This window comes from Prionailurus viverrinus, chromosome B1 (assembly GCF_022837055.1).
Source record: "Prionailurus viverrinus isolate Anna chromosome B1, UM_Priviv_1.0, whole genome shotgun sequence".
NCBI classification, from domain to species: Eukaryota; Metazoa; Chordata; class Mammalia; order Carnivora; family Felidae; genus Prionailurus; species Prionailurus viverrinus.
In genome coordinates, this window is record NC_062564.1 from 124,756,996 (window position 1) to 124,769,915 (window position 12,920).

A 12,920-nucleotide genomic window follows, 5' to 3' on the forward strand; every position below is an offset into this window, starting at 1 on the left:
GAAAACACCTTTTTGTGTATGCAAAATTTGGTTGTCTTCTCTATTTTAATGTTCCTTTTAAAGTCTATCATTTCTTCAAAGGCAAAATTAACATTTTAATGTTTATTGTGTGGCTGTACCCTGTGATATTCAAGATTCATGAAAACTGAATAAAAGTAAAATTGGACTTCAATGAGTTCAAGGAATATCATCCAGATAATATTACTGTTAGATGAAAAAATTTTCCTTATGCTCATTTATCTTAAAGTAGAGGGATTATTTATTGTTTGGGAGAAAGCTTACAGTTTGGAGAATTGTGTAAAGAAAGCTCTTCCTTTCATTATTTATGCCTGGCTAGATCCAAAGACTTCTCCAACTGCACCGCTTTGTTAATGTCTGAACATTAATTCACAGAATATCTGTTATGTGGCAAAGCTGACACTAAGTATTGGATGTTCAGAGGTACAGGACCTGGTCTCTACACTGAAAGAACTTACAGATGAGGCTGGGGGGAAACACAAGGAAAAAGATAATTAAATGTAACATGGAAACTGTAAATTTTACCAACCCTTCAAGGAAGCTACAATTCTTATTTTAAATTTTCTAGATCTTCCAACAAATTCTACCAGTTGAGCAAAACCCTGATAGCAAACAACAGAAAGAATGCAAAAAAAGAACATTTTTCACATTTAAGCAAAGATGTGAGAGACTCAAAGTATTAGTAAGTACAACCTATCATTGTATTAAAGACTCATGAAGGAGTCTAATGACTTCAAAACTTAGTTGAGATAAGGAAATCTATTAATGTAATTTACTACAAAAACAAGTTAAAGAAGAAATAAAATAGTATCATGATATTGGTAGCTATACCAAATCATGTTATGAAGTTTAATACCTATTAACTAAAAAAAAATCTGCAAACAATACGATAATGAGCACCTCTCGGAAAACCATTACAAAACATATCTTCTGTACATACATTAAGAGTTTTTTATTACAGCCAGGAACAATACATGTGTGGTTACTCATATCTCCTCTTCAGTGTTGTACTATATCTGCCTAAACATAAATAAACATGGTTGATAAATTAACCCCTCCCCAAACTATTATTTAAATCTCTTTAATAATCCATTATGTGTTCTTAATACTTGGATTCATCTTGAGCTCCTTTATGGAGAAGACTTGATTGGATTTCTTATCACTTCCCCCCAAAGAATCCTCAAATATGGGATTTGCAATACAAAAGACTTAATAAGTTAATTGCTTATAATTTGGAATGCATTTTCCCACGGAAAACTATGTGTCTGTACTAGTATACAAAACCTATTAATATTAGAGAATGAACATAATGAGAAAACAAAATCAAACTGCATTCTGTATAAGTGAAATACAGAATACTGAAATACTGAAATAAAATGCTGTTGTGGTACAAGCCATAAATATAAAATATATAAATAACACATAAAATGAAAACATTTCAATTTTCCTTAGAGCTTGTATTTGAAGCAAGTAAGGTGAGTTTCTAGACCCTCACATGGACATTAAAAATCAACCTCACGTCTTTTGTTTTGTTTTGTTTTTCATGTATGATTTCACTTCAAAAGTGAATTTTTTAAATTATTGAAACATTATTTTAATTATTTGAAAAGAAGTTTGCCTTTATCAATTATGATGCCGGTATTCCATGGGCTTACAACAGATTTATCCAAAACCAAGCAAATGATTTGGTTTATGGAACTGAGAAAAAGAGGACAGACAACAGAGACTATTCTTGAATGAGATTGTTTCTTACAATACTGAAGGAAGGAGGACCCTGATGGAAAACATTTGTAGCACTGCCTTGAGGGAGAGGAAGGATGATGAGTCAGTTGGTTCTTTAGCCAGGCATGAGGTTGTGTCTGCATATGTCACCGGGGTTATTACCCAAAGCAGGTGTGAAAAGTCAGGATAAGCGTGCAGATATGCAAACAGTCATTTGAAACTACAGAGCATTAACCAGAAGGACATTTGCAAAGTTTTGACAACTGCATAACTAAATGGACTAATATTTCTAACAATTTTGCTAAAATTAAAATGTATTTGGCATGCTGCTGCCAAAATTTAGTGGTCTGTTAAGCAGCCTTAGGCTAACGTGCCAGACAATGGTGATTTGCTATTTTGGAGTAAAAGCTAACTTAAATACAATGAATTTCATCTTTCCTTTTAATTGAGTTGTGCAGGACTACCCTTATTAAAAAAAAATTATAATCTGTTCAATGTGCCATTTTTAGAGGATCTATTATTGGTATTAGACAAAGTACACGTAGTTTTTTCTGTCTTGGAATGACATTACACAAACAAGCAAGAATGAATCCATAGTTGAAATCTGTGCAAAATGCAATGAAGGAAAAGAATAGGATGCAGTAACACACACTAACAGGGAGAACAACTTTTAGGGGAGGTGGTTATAGAAGGTCTTGTTCAAATGGCATTTAAGCTGCTGTCTGAAAGGTGTCTAGGAGTTATCCATGTGCAGAACGAGGTGATGTACATTTCAGGCAAAATGAATAGTGCATTAATATCAACAGTAGTAATAATAACAACAACAGTAACAATAACAATAATCCATTTAGATGAAGGAAGAGCTAATGAAAAAGTACCAGGTTGGCTGGAAAGTATTTAAGCAATCTGTGTAGTGACAAGCATTGAAGTTGAAGCCAAATCATGAAGCTTTTACATTATTATGTATATAATGAGGAGGGCAACGCTGTGATAATCTTATAGCTGTGGCCCAGCCACTCCCACCTAGGCCTTGTCTCCTGAGTCAGTGGCGTTGCGCTTGGAAAGAAATGTCAGAAAAGGAGTGAAGTGACCAATTCTTTTGTGTCCCCCGGCTTTGAGGCCTAGTTGGCATTTGCAGAAAGGAAAATACAGCAAGAAAATTGTGATATTTTTGAAAGGCAGAGTGGGAGAAGGGAAACAAGGTCTTAGATTTTCTATGATTTTTTAATGTTTTAAGCATTTTAATTTTTTTCATGTTTATTTATTTTTGAGAGAGAGGGAGGGAGAGTGAGAACATGAGGGGCAGAGAGACAGGGGGACGTGGAATCCGAAGCAGGGTCTGTGCTGACAGCAATGAGCCCAATGTGAGGTTCAAACTCACAACCCATGAGATCATGACTGGAGCCACCCAGGAGCCCACAGATTTTCTTTAATTTTTTTTTTTTTTTTTAAATCTGCAGTTTGACATTGGTGGCAAAGCATACCAATCCAATAGTGATCTTTCTATTAAAAAGAGAAGTTGATTTTTTTTGTGTGTTCTTTTTGATTCCAGCCTTTTCTCCCCGTGACAAAGCATAAATCATGGACGCCAGAAAATAAGGTAGATCTCAGGAATCCTGAAAAGGCTGAGAAGCTTACATTCTTCCTCTGGAGGAAAGGGCAGGGGTTTTCAGCCCTCTCTGGAAACAAAAGTGAAAACATGAGTTACACGAGCCATGGAAAGGAGACGATCTGAATCCGAATCTGAATCTTCGGAGCTGCCCCAAGCAGCATCCCCACAAATCTACCGTGAAAACACAGCACAGGGACCTTCGTGCCTTGCATGCCTTCTGTAACAACTTCAAGGAAAGCAATGCCTTTGCCCAGGAAATGCTGCAAGAGATTCTCCAGAGGTTGTCTCTGAACACCACAGTGATGCCCCCGCCACGAGCAGAACATGCTGGGAAATGGGAACTAGGACGTGAACGTCATTATGGCGGCAGTTCAAGCCAAAGCCTATGATGCTGTCCGGTGGGACGAGCGCAGTGACGTCAGTGCCATTGCTCTCGCTAAAATCATGGGATTCATTGTGCATCTGCCCTCCTGCAGGTGCTTCTCACTGAAGTTGCCTCTCAACAGGCAGCACTGGATCTGTGTTTGAGAGGTGTTTGAGAGGTGAGAGGTGCCTATTATAACCTCAAGTCCAAACTGAAGATGCCCAAGTGGACTGGAGGCAAGAGCGAGCTCGGGACATTTCTAAAATATCACTTGTGAATAAAGAACTGTGAACTCCTGCTGGTGGTGCCAGAGGAGGTGGGGGCCCATTAGAGTTGGAGGAGGGCTGATGTGGAAAGCAGTTCTACCCAACCTGCCCTCACCTCAGCCCCCTAAATCCCCTGTGATGTGCCCTGTTCTATACAGTGGGTCTGCCCTTGCCATGTTCCCAAACACAGAAAATGTGGGAGGAAAAACACAAGAGCTTACAGGTGAGGCAGTCATATGCCAGGGAACTAGGATTACAGAATTTGTCATTATAAATAATGGAAACAAAACAAAGGGAATATGAACAAACGGAACAGAAAAAGTTAGTGTCTTGACTAGCTTCAGACACAAATCCAGGTGCTGAAACAGTGGCTGCAGAAAAAGCTATGTTTTATCACCTCTAAGCTGTTATAGTGTGTGTGATTTTACTTTTCATACAGAGTAATACGTATGGCCAACAGCACCTCCAAGGTTATATTCTTCCAGCCAAGTGACCACAACAACACTGATTCTTGCTCAGTAATTCCCATAATAAAAGTCTCCTTTAAATGCACACCATCTAGCAACTGAACCAATTGCTATGGTCTGGGAAACAGAATACTTGTCCAGTTGTGGCTCACATGCCCAACCCTCAAATAGACATGGGGTCAAGCTTTTCTGAATCACACTGGCTCAACATGACTGAGGCTGCAGAAGTTATTCACTAAGAGAAAATCAGGATGATATTATGGGAAGAAGTAGAATGTATGCTAGGTGGGCTACAGATACGGAAGTGGGGATTCCAGAGACAATCAGGATACTGAGAATGAGGAAAGGACCAGAGGAATTTGAAGAATGAGAGATGGATCCTTCTGGGATTTCTGAATATAAGTCTGAAAGTAAGATAAAATTACACATTCCTGATCTCCACCCAAGGTCTACTGAATCTGAACCAGGAATGCTAGGGGTGTATCCTGTCAATGTGTGTTTAAAGATAAAGTGATTTTTTTTTCCAGCACCATAAAGTTTGAGAACCACTGGGTTAAAATTACAGCCATGAGAAGGCCTCAGTCTCTCAGTAATTCAGTGTGTAGAATTTCCCTGAGCTGTGAATTTGTATGGTTTGTTTTTTATGTTGCTTATTATCTGGAAGGAAAAAAAAGAGGACAAAACAGACCTACTACATAATACTGAAAGGTTTTTAAATATTGGTACTTCTATTAATGCTTTTGTATGTAGAGAAAAAGCAACCAAAATCTATTGAATATCAGAAATACATCTTAGATATTTTGTTTGCACCTCCAACCTCTCAGAAGATTTTCCCCACAGAGTAGCTTCCAGCAGATGAATTGAGTTTTTGAAATAGGGGTAAAAATTTAAAAATGAATACCCATGAGTGTCTTTGAACATGAATAAATTGCAAGATTTTGCTTTAACTCTGAATTTCTTACTCTGCTTAGACTGGAGTTAAGTGTTTAGTGCTCCCTCAGTGTCAAGTGTGTTGCAAATCCTAGATGTTTTATTGCAAAAGCAGCTCATCACTGGTTACTGCGAAATCTGTTGAGATTTAGCCACCAGGTGTCAGTAAGACTTGCAAAACAATAGGTTTTTGCAAAGTTCAGGGATTTTGTGCATTCAGTCTCTAGGAACAAATTAATACAGTCTTTGGTTATATCTTTTTTTTTTTCTTTCCAGGGAAAGAGATGCAATCCATTGACAGACCCACCGAACACAGCCAGAGTTTAAGTCTTTTATTCCCCTCCGATATGTCAAGGTCTTGCTTCACCACACTTTCCGAATATGGGCTGGGCTTTAAATTTCCAAGAACTGAGTACTTCAAGACCCAAAGTGAGTGAGGTAGTTTAGCCCAACCAGAAGGAAAAGGATACATCTGAGGAAGGTGATAAGTAGACAAGGTATCTTGCCAGTTAGATACTGTAAACTCCATGAAATATCAGTTAACAAGGAAGCTCTGAAAAAGGTGAGTACTCTTAGACTATTTATAATATTGACAAAAGCAATATGCTAGGACAGTTGTGAAACTTAAATAAAATGAAGTCTTTTTAAAACTATTCATCCAAACTTTTGTATTAGCATTCTCACTTATTAATATTGTTATAGTTGCTATTATTATTGTCTTTGGCACTATTTTTCCTTTTCTGTTATTGCTTATAAAACTTAAATATAGGGGCTCCTGGATGGCTCAGTCAGTTAAGTGTCCGACTTAGGCTCAGATCATGATCTCTCAGTCCGTGGGTTCGAGCCCTGCGTGGGCCTCTGTGCTGTCAGTTCAGATCCTGGAGCCTGCTTTGGATTCTGTGTCTCCCTCTCTCTCTTCCCCTCCTCCATTCATGCTCTATCTGTCTCTCTCTCTCTCAAAAAATGAATAAAAGTTAAAAAAAAACTTAAATGCAAATTCATTTGTCCCTTGTGCCAAGCAACCTGAACACCTGACTTTATTTTTCCTATTTCATATAGACCTTGAATTAAAATTGAAATGAAAATTTTCACAGTATATCATATCAGTGATACCATTCCCAAGATGTATTCTATTTCCTATTGTTCTGGGTAGAGATGAGATTTTTCTGAAATGTATTTGCTGTCACCTTCTTGAGAATTACTCTAATAGTCACTGTGTTCTGGTAAATCCTTTGGTTTAATTCCAATTTCACTCTGTTTCCTCAGAGGCAGACATTTCAAGCACTTGGTGTAGCCAGCCTATCTAGTTAAAGTCTGAGCAAGGTCACATAGTCTGTTGACTCATATGGCAATTCCTGTGTAGAACACAAAATTCTACATCATCTTTGAATCAAATCCAATAGAGCAAGATCCCAGCTGTCCTAGTATCTGTTGAAAGCATGAGACTGACCTAGTTTAAATTATTTCACCGAGTTATTTTAGAGAGTCTTTTAAGACTGCAAGAATAATACAAATTTATTTTAGAAAATTTGACAGATGAAAATACTGAAATGAAAAAGAAAAGCAACTATTAATATTTTGATCTACAAGTCTCAAGATTTTGTTTTGTTATCTTGTTTCACTGTCTATAGTATTTAAAAAAGCCGGAGAATAAACTGCTAATTTTGTACCAGAAATTACCTATTTCTGAATGAATGGAAAGACTTTATAGAGTGTCTTTTCTCCAGATAATAAATGGTAAGCTACAATGGCCAGATTGCATTGTTCCTATGCCTTGGCAGGGTGAAGCCCCTGACAGCTACTGGCAGACATAAAGCACTAACATACATCTTTTTTCCTCCTTCAAATACAACACATTTCTAGAAATTGAAGTAGGAAAGAATTATTGCATAAAAAGTGGTTATGTGGCTGGGAGAAGGATTTAAACAGCTTTGAATGCTCTATAAACTAGGTTTGGTATTATAAGGGTGTGACTTATTTCTCTCTGCTTACAAAAAAGTCTGGGTCTGTAGGGAGTGAGTGATTACAATACTGCTGAGCATCATGCTTTTTCTTCGTGTGCACCTGCTGTTTTGCCTGAAGCCTTCATCAGAATTTTGGTTGGTGGACATTCTATTGATATTTGACAAATTAAAAAAAATAGTTCCAGTATTTTTAAATCTCTCCACATCACCTTTTATTTTGTGTTGTGTTTCAGTGAGAATGTGAAGAGAGGTTAATCAGGCATCACTAACTTTCTGCCATTTAACTTGGAAGGCCCTCTTTACCGTCACTGTAGATGTTCCCATTCTGAGTCATTAGTGGGAACTTTTCCTTTTATTGTTTTTCAGTATGAGTCAGTGAGATGCATTTCTAGTGCCTATCACTGGGCCCAGGACAGAGCAGATACTGAAAAAATATTGAAAGAGGCAATAAAATATTTTTTTAGGAGATAGCAATCTGTTGCCAGATATTAATAATACAAAAGAAGTCATATTTTTCATCTGTCATGTTTCATCAATTTAGTTGGGACATCTGGTAGATATAATCCAAGGCAGACACTGTTAATATAGATAAGTGGCAAGACGCATGGACAAATCTGAATGATAAATATTGGACAGATTTGTAACAAGACAATATGGAACATTTAGATTATATACAACATAAATACAGTTCCATTTGGGGCAATGAATAATAATAGAACAAGAACTCAATGTTTGGTAGGAGTGGGTGAACAGAACCTCAGTTGACAAAAAGTGATATTGTCAAGAAGGAAACCAAACTTTGATAGTGTGTAGAGGAGAAATTGGATCACAAATTGAACTTTGGTTATACTCAAACTGTGAAGTTGGAACATGACCTGGGAATATCACTAGATTTATCACTTTTGATGGTTTTCAGATTGCTTAGGCAGCCAGGATGCCCTTTTAAACTCTCCATCTGACTGACTGTCTGCATCCTTTCCTACAGAGCACAGGACTCTGCTACAGTGATCCCTGCATTTATCATGTTCAGATGTGTCTATTTCAATGTGTTTTTCTGAAACTAGAGCAGAAAACCACGTGGAGATTGCAGCTGGTACCTGATGCAGTACCTCATCTCATGGTATAAGATAATCTTCAAGAGAACATTGCTCAGACTCCCATGTACACAAAGAGAAAACATTCCCCAGGGAGGATTATCTAGCTCATTGCATGACTATCTAGTTGAATATTTTTCCAACGTGATGATATGTAACTTCTAAAAAGCCCCACAAATATCATAAAATATTACAAATAGCACACAAGTCACTTTCAAGAGAACTTGTAACTTATTAGGACATTTTGTTATTAAAAACAGTTAGATTTGAAATATTATTTCAGAAGGAATTAGTTTGTGTGTTAACATCTTCCGTAGCTACAGGCATGATAGAAACACGTTTCTATCCTAATGTGTTTGGGTTCTAAAATGTATTTGTGACTTTGGCTCTATAGAATATAATTGTGACTTACTGTTTTTCTCATTCATTTGCTAAATATTTGCTCAGCACTTCTACCTTTAAACAAGTCTACTATACTCCATAGAAGATACAAAAATGTTTAACCCACAAAAATGAATACACCCTCTAGGTGCTTACAAGACCAAGAGAGAAAACAAAAAAATCACAAAAATCTTCATTTTTTTCTGTTGATTTATTTATTTATTTATTTATTTATTTATTTATTTAGAGAGAGAGCACGAGCAGGGGAGAGCAGAGAGAGAGGGAGAGAAAGAATCCCAAGCAGGCTCTGCACTATCAGCGCAAAGCCCGACATGGAGCTCAAACTCATGAACTATGAAATCATGACCTGAGCCAAAATCAAGAGTCAGACACTTAACCAACCGAGCCATCCAGATTCCCCACAAATCTTTATAATATAAGATATAAAAAAGCAGTATGTTCCCTGAGGAAAGTGCAAATCAGTTATTCTCAGTTGGGACAGAAGAATTGGTGGAACTTTCTAAATACTTTTCTTGTAAAATCAGATTAAATTCCTTAAAATATGATGAATTTGAAATCAAGCCAAGAATTAATTGAAGTTGAATACCAGTAAACATAGAAGTTCTAAGTAGTGAAGCATATGCATGTATATTTAATTGGCAAAAGTTACCTGATTAAAAATCTGTCAATCATGGTAATATGAATGGCTGACTCAGTCACCTGAGTGATTGATATGGCATTCAATGAAAAGTATTGTTATTAAAATGACTGGTAAAAGAATCAACTATAAATAAATCAATTTGTTGGCTGGGGATAGACTGTCTCAAATTTATATAAGTAAGAATCTCTGTTTTATAAGTTTATTTTGTATAACAACTAAATTTCTGCCAATGTGGTAGAAACATAATTTTATTTAAGATATAACCTACCCTTCCTATTTTTCCAAGTTACTGCTAAGTTCTGGGAATCTCACATAGCACAAAGCATTGGAGAGATTCATTAGGTCCTCAGTATCCCCATTCTGTATGGGCCAGATCCATTGTTTTGTCCACACCCATTTACCAATCCATATATGTTTCCACAAAGGGACTTTTCATTCCTCTCTGCCTTACCCTGTGGCTCTGCCTCCTATAGTCCCATGCCATATTGCTAAGAACAAGTATCATGCTGCTATTTCCATTCAAAAATAAGGTACAGAAATCCCTGGAAGGCTATCTAAGGGCTTGCCTTTTCTCTCCACTTCCATGGTGTTATCTGGAAAACAAGGCTCAGGTTCTCTTTGTCTGCTAGGGAACCACCCATTTACTATCCTGACCTCATCATGTGCCATCACCAACTTGCCTCTTTTCCAATAGAACATTTTCTATTTGGAGTGAGAGTGAAGATTCTCTTCTTCAATCTACCCCTTTTAAATATTAATTGTAGGGGCGCCTGGGTGGCTCAGGTGGTTAAGCGTCAGACTCTTGATTTCAGCTCAGACCATGATCTCATGGTTTGTGGGATCAAGCCCTGTGTCAGGCTCTGGGATGACAGCACAGAGCCTGCTTGAGATTCTCTCTCTTCCTCTCTGACTCTGTCCCTTCCCTGCTCTCTATCTCTCTCACTCAAAATAAATAAGGAAATATTTTGCATACTAATTGTATACATAGCATTTCTCCATTTACTGAGGGAATTATGCTGTTAGAAAATAGGTAGAGCAAGTCTTCCTTCTGCCTTATTGAGGTGTTGAGTACAAAAGGTCTAACTGCTTGAAATGAAGGACAAAACAAAGTAAAAGGGAGAATATACAAAAAAAGTGGGTATTTCAAATGTTTATTTCTACATTTATGTATATTATGACCACTTTATGATTTTTTGATCAAATACAAATCAAATATATAATAAGCAAAGCTATATAAATGGAATAACATATCAGAAAACCTATTCATTACTTTGATATCAGTCTTTAAATGGACTGTTTCTAGGGGCTCTGTATGCAAAAACAAATTTTCTCTCTTTTTTTAGATGTTTATGACCTAGATGGGCATGATAATACATAAGTAAGTACACAAAAATATTACAGATTATGAAAATATAGAAAGTAAACTGTAGATAGAGGTCAATTCTATTTGGATGTGGAAGAACTAAGGAAGTTTTCATAAAAATGCCAAACCTTGAGTTGAGTGATGAAAGACGGCCAGATGTTCTCTAGCTGGTCAGAACAGTGAAGGTCTCCCAGGAAGTCCAAGCAGGAGTAGAAGAGCTGCAGAGGAGTGGTGTAACCAGGTATGATATAGACTGGAATGAGGGGGTGTGACAAAGAAATCTGAGCAGTTTGACAGGGCAATGGCACACAGTGGGCTATGTTAGGAAAAACAAAACAAAACAAAACAAAAAGCAAAACAGCTGTAGACAGAATTCTGCAGTACTCTGTGTCATTCCGTGGGACTCTGCATGTCATTCTGAAAGGTTGGAACTTTGGTCAAAATGTATTAAAGAACATTGCGTGGTTTTAGAGGAGAGGGTTAATAATACTAAAGTCGATACTAGGTATATCATGTTGGCTTCGATTGTCGAGAACAAGTGTGAGGGGAGCACAGATAGAAGCAGAGACAATTTTGGAGACTATTTCAGAAGCGTAGGCAAGCTATATTTAAAAGGAATCTGCACCAGTGATGGGGAAGCAGTAGTGTCACAGTGTTATAAGGAGGCTGAATCAACAAGACCCTGAAATCCAATGCATATACTGGCTAAATATGAATGATTCTAAATTTTTAACTTGGGTCTCTGGTGCATGGTGATGTATTTCACAAAGACAAAAAAAAATTAAAAAGAAGAAAGCAGGTCTATTTGGGGAAAAATTAACTCAATATGTAAGTGAATTCTACATTGATAACATGAATTTGATCTTTTTAATACTGAGAAGAATGTTGACTTTTTCATATCCTTCTATTAAATGAAGGGGTTGAAATGCAAGGTTTAGTGCACATAATACCAGACTGACCATATATACTTATCTCAGTAATCCGTTGTGGATAATTTCAGTGTTCTATATCAAAATTCTAGCTGCTACTTGGAAGTTATATGTCTGATCAGATATATCTAGAATCACTCAACATCTCAAATCACTGTTTTCCTCTTAAACTGTAACATACTAATAAATACTTTGTGTAAGCTGGTGAACAAGATTGCAAAACTACCATACTTCTACTTCTTTTAAAGATTTATTATCTTTAATATAAGGATTTATTTCAGCTGGGGTATTGTCCTGTGTCTTGTTCTGGACTGTTTTCTTCATCTAATGTCCCATTAATATTAAACCGAGGCCAATGATAACAAAATCTTAGAAGGTAGTGAAATCTTTGGGGGAGGCAACTATTTTACACATATAATAGTACACTGCCTTTTATGATATTTTCAAATTGACAGGATTTCATCTTAACTCACCAACTAAATGGTATTGACCAATGGAAATCTATTTAGTAAATTAAATCATTTTTAAAATGGTGTCTATAGAAAGGTGACTATGGCATTTATGAAAGCTGTTCTGACTCCAGGTCTGTTAAAAGATGGAGGAGGGAACAGTAGCATGTGGAATTAGTGTCAAGTTTGCTTTAGCTCTCACTTTAATGTCAGGACCAAAAAATACTTTTTTTGGCCTCTCTCTCACCTTACCATTCTCTCTTACGTTTTCCCTTTCTGATGTTTGTCCCTTTCCGGACATCTCTGCCATAAATGAAACCAATCATTTGACCCCGTCACTTATTTCACTCTTCAAAAAGCATTCATTGAGCCAGTTAGTAAGGATACAAAAGCAAATATAAATTGGTTTATAAACTACAAGGACTCTGATTTGAGTAACAACTTCCTACTGGCCATTGTTACTTGACTGATAGATTAATTAATTTTCTTTGCCCTTTTTAAAAATTTTTTCTTCTTAACAGAACAATGTGATCGGCCGATTATAATGTATTTCTACTTTTCTTGAGTGTGTGCTGTGGAGTGAGTGAGTCAGTGAGAAAGAAGTAATTGCTGCTGGTAGACAGTCCCAGGAGAAGTGACCCAGTGAAGAACAGGAGATGACAAAGCCATTCAAGGGGTTGTATGTAATCAAGGTGTGGGA

General features: G+C 36.8%; 1 pseudogene; it reads left to right on the forward strand.

Annotated features, from left to right (window-relative positions):
- Positions 1-1,650: 1,650 nt before the first annotated feature.
- LOC125164834 (josephin-1-like) lies at positions 1,651-4,110 on the forward strand (annotated as a pseudogene).
- The last annotated feature ends 8,810 nt before the right edge of the window (positions 4,111-12,920 follow it).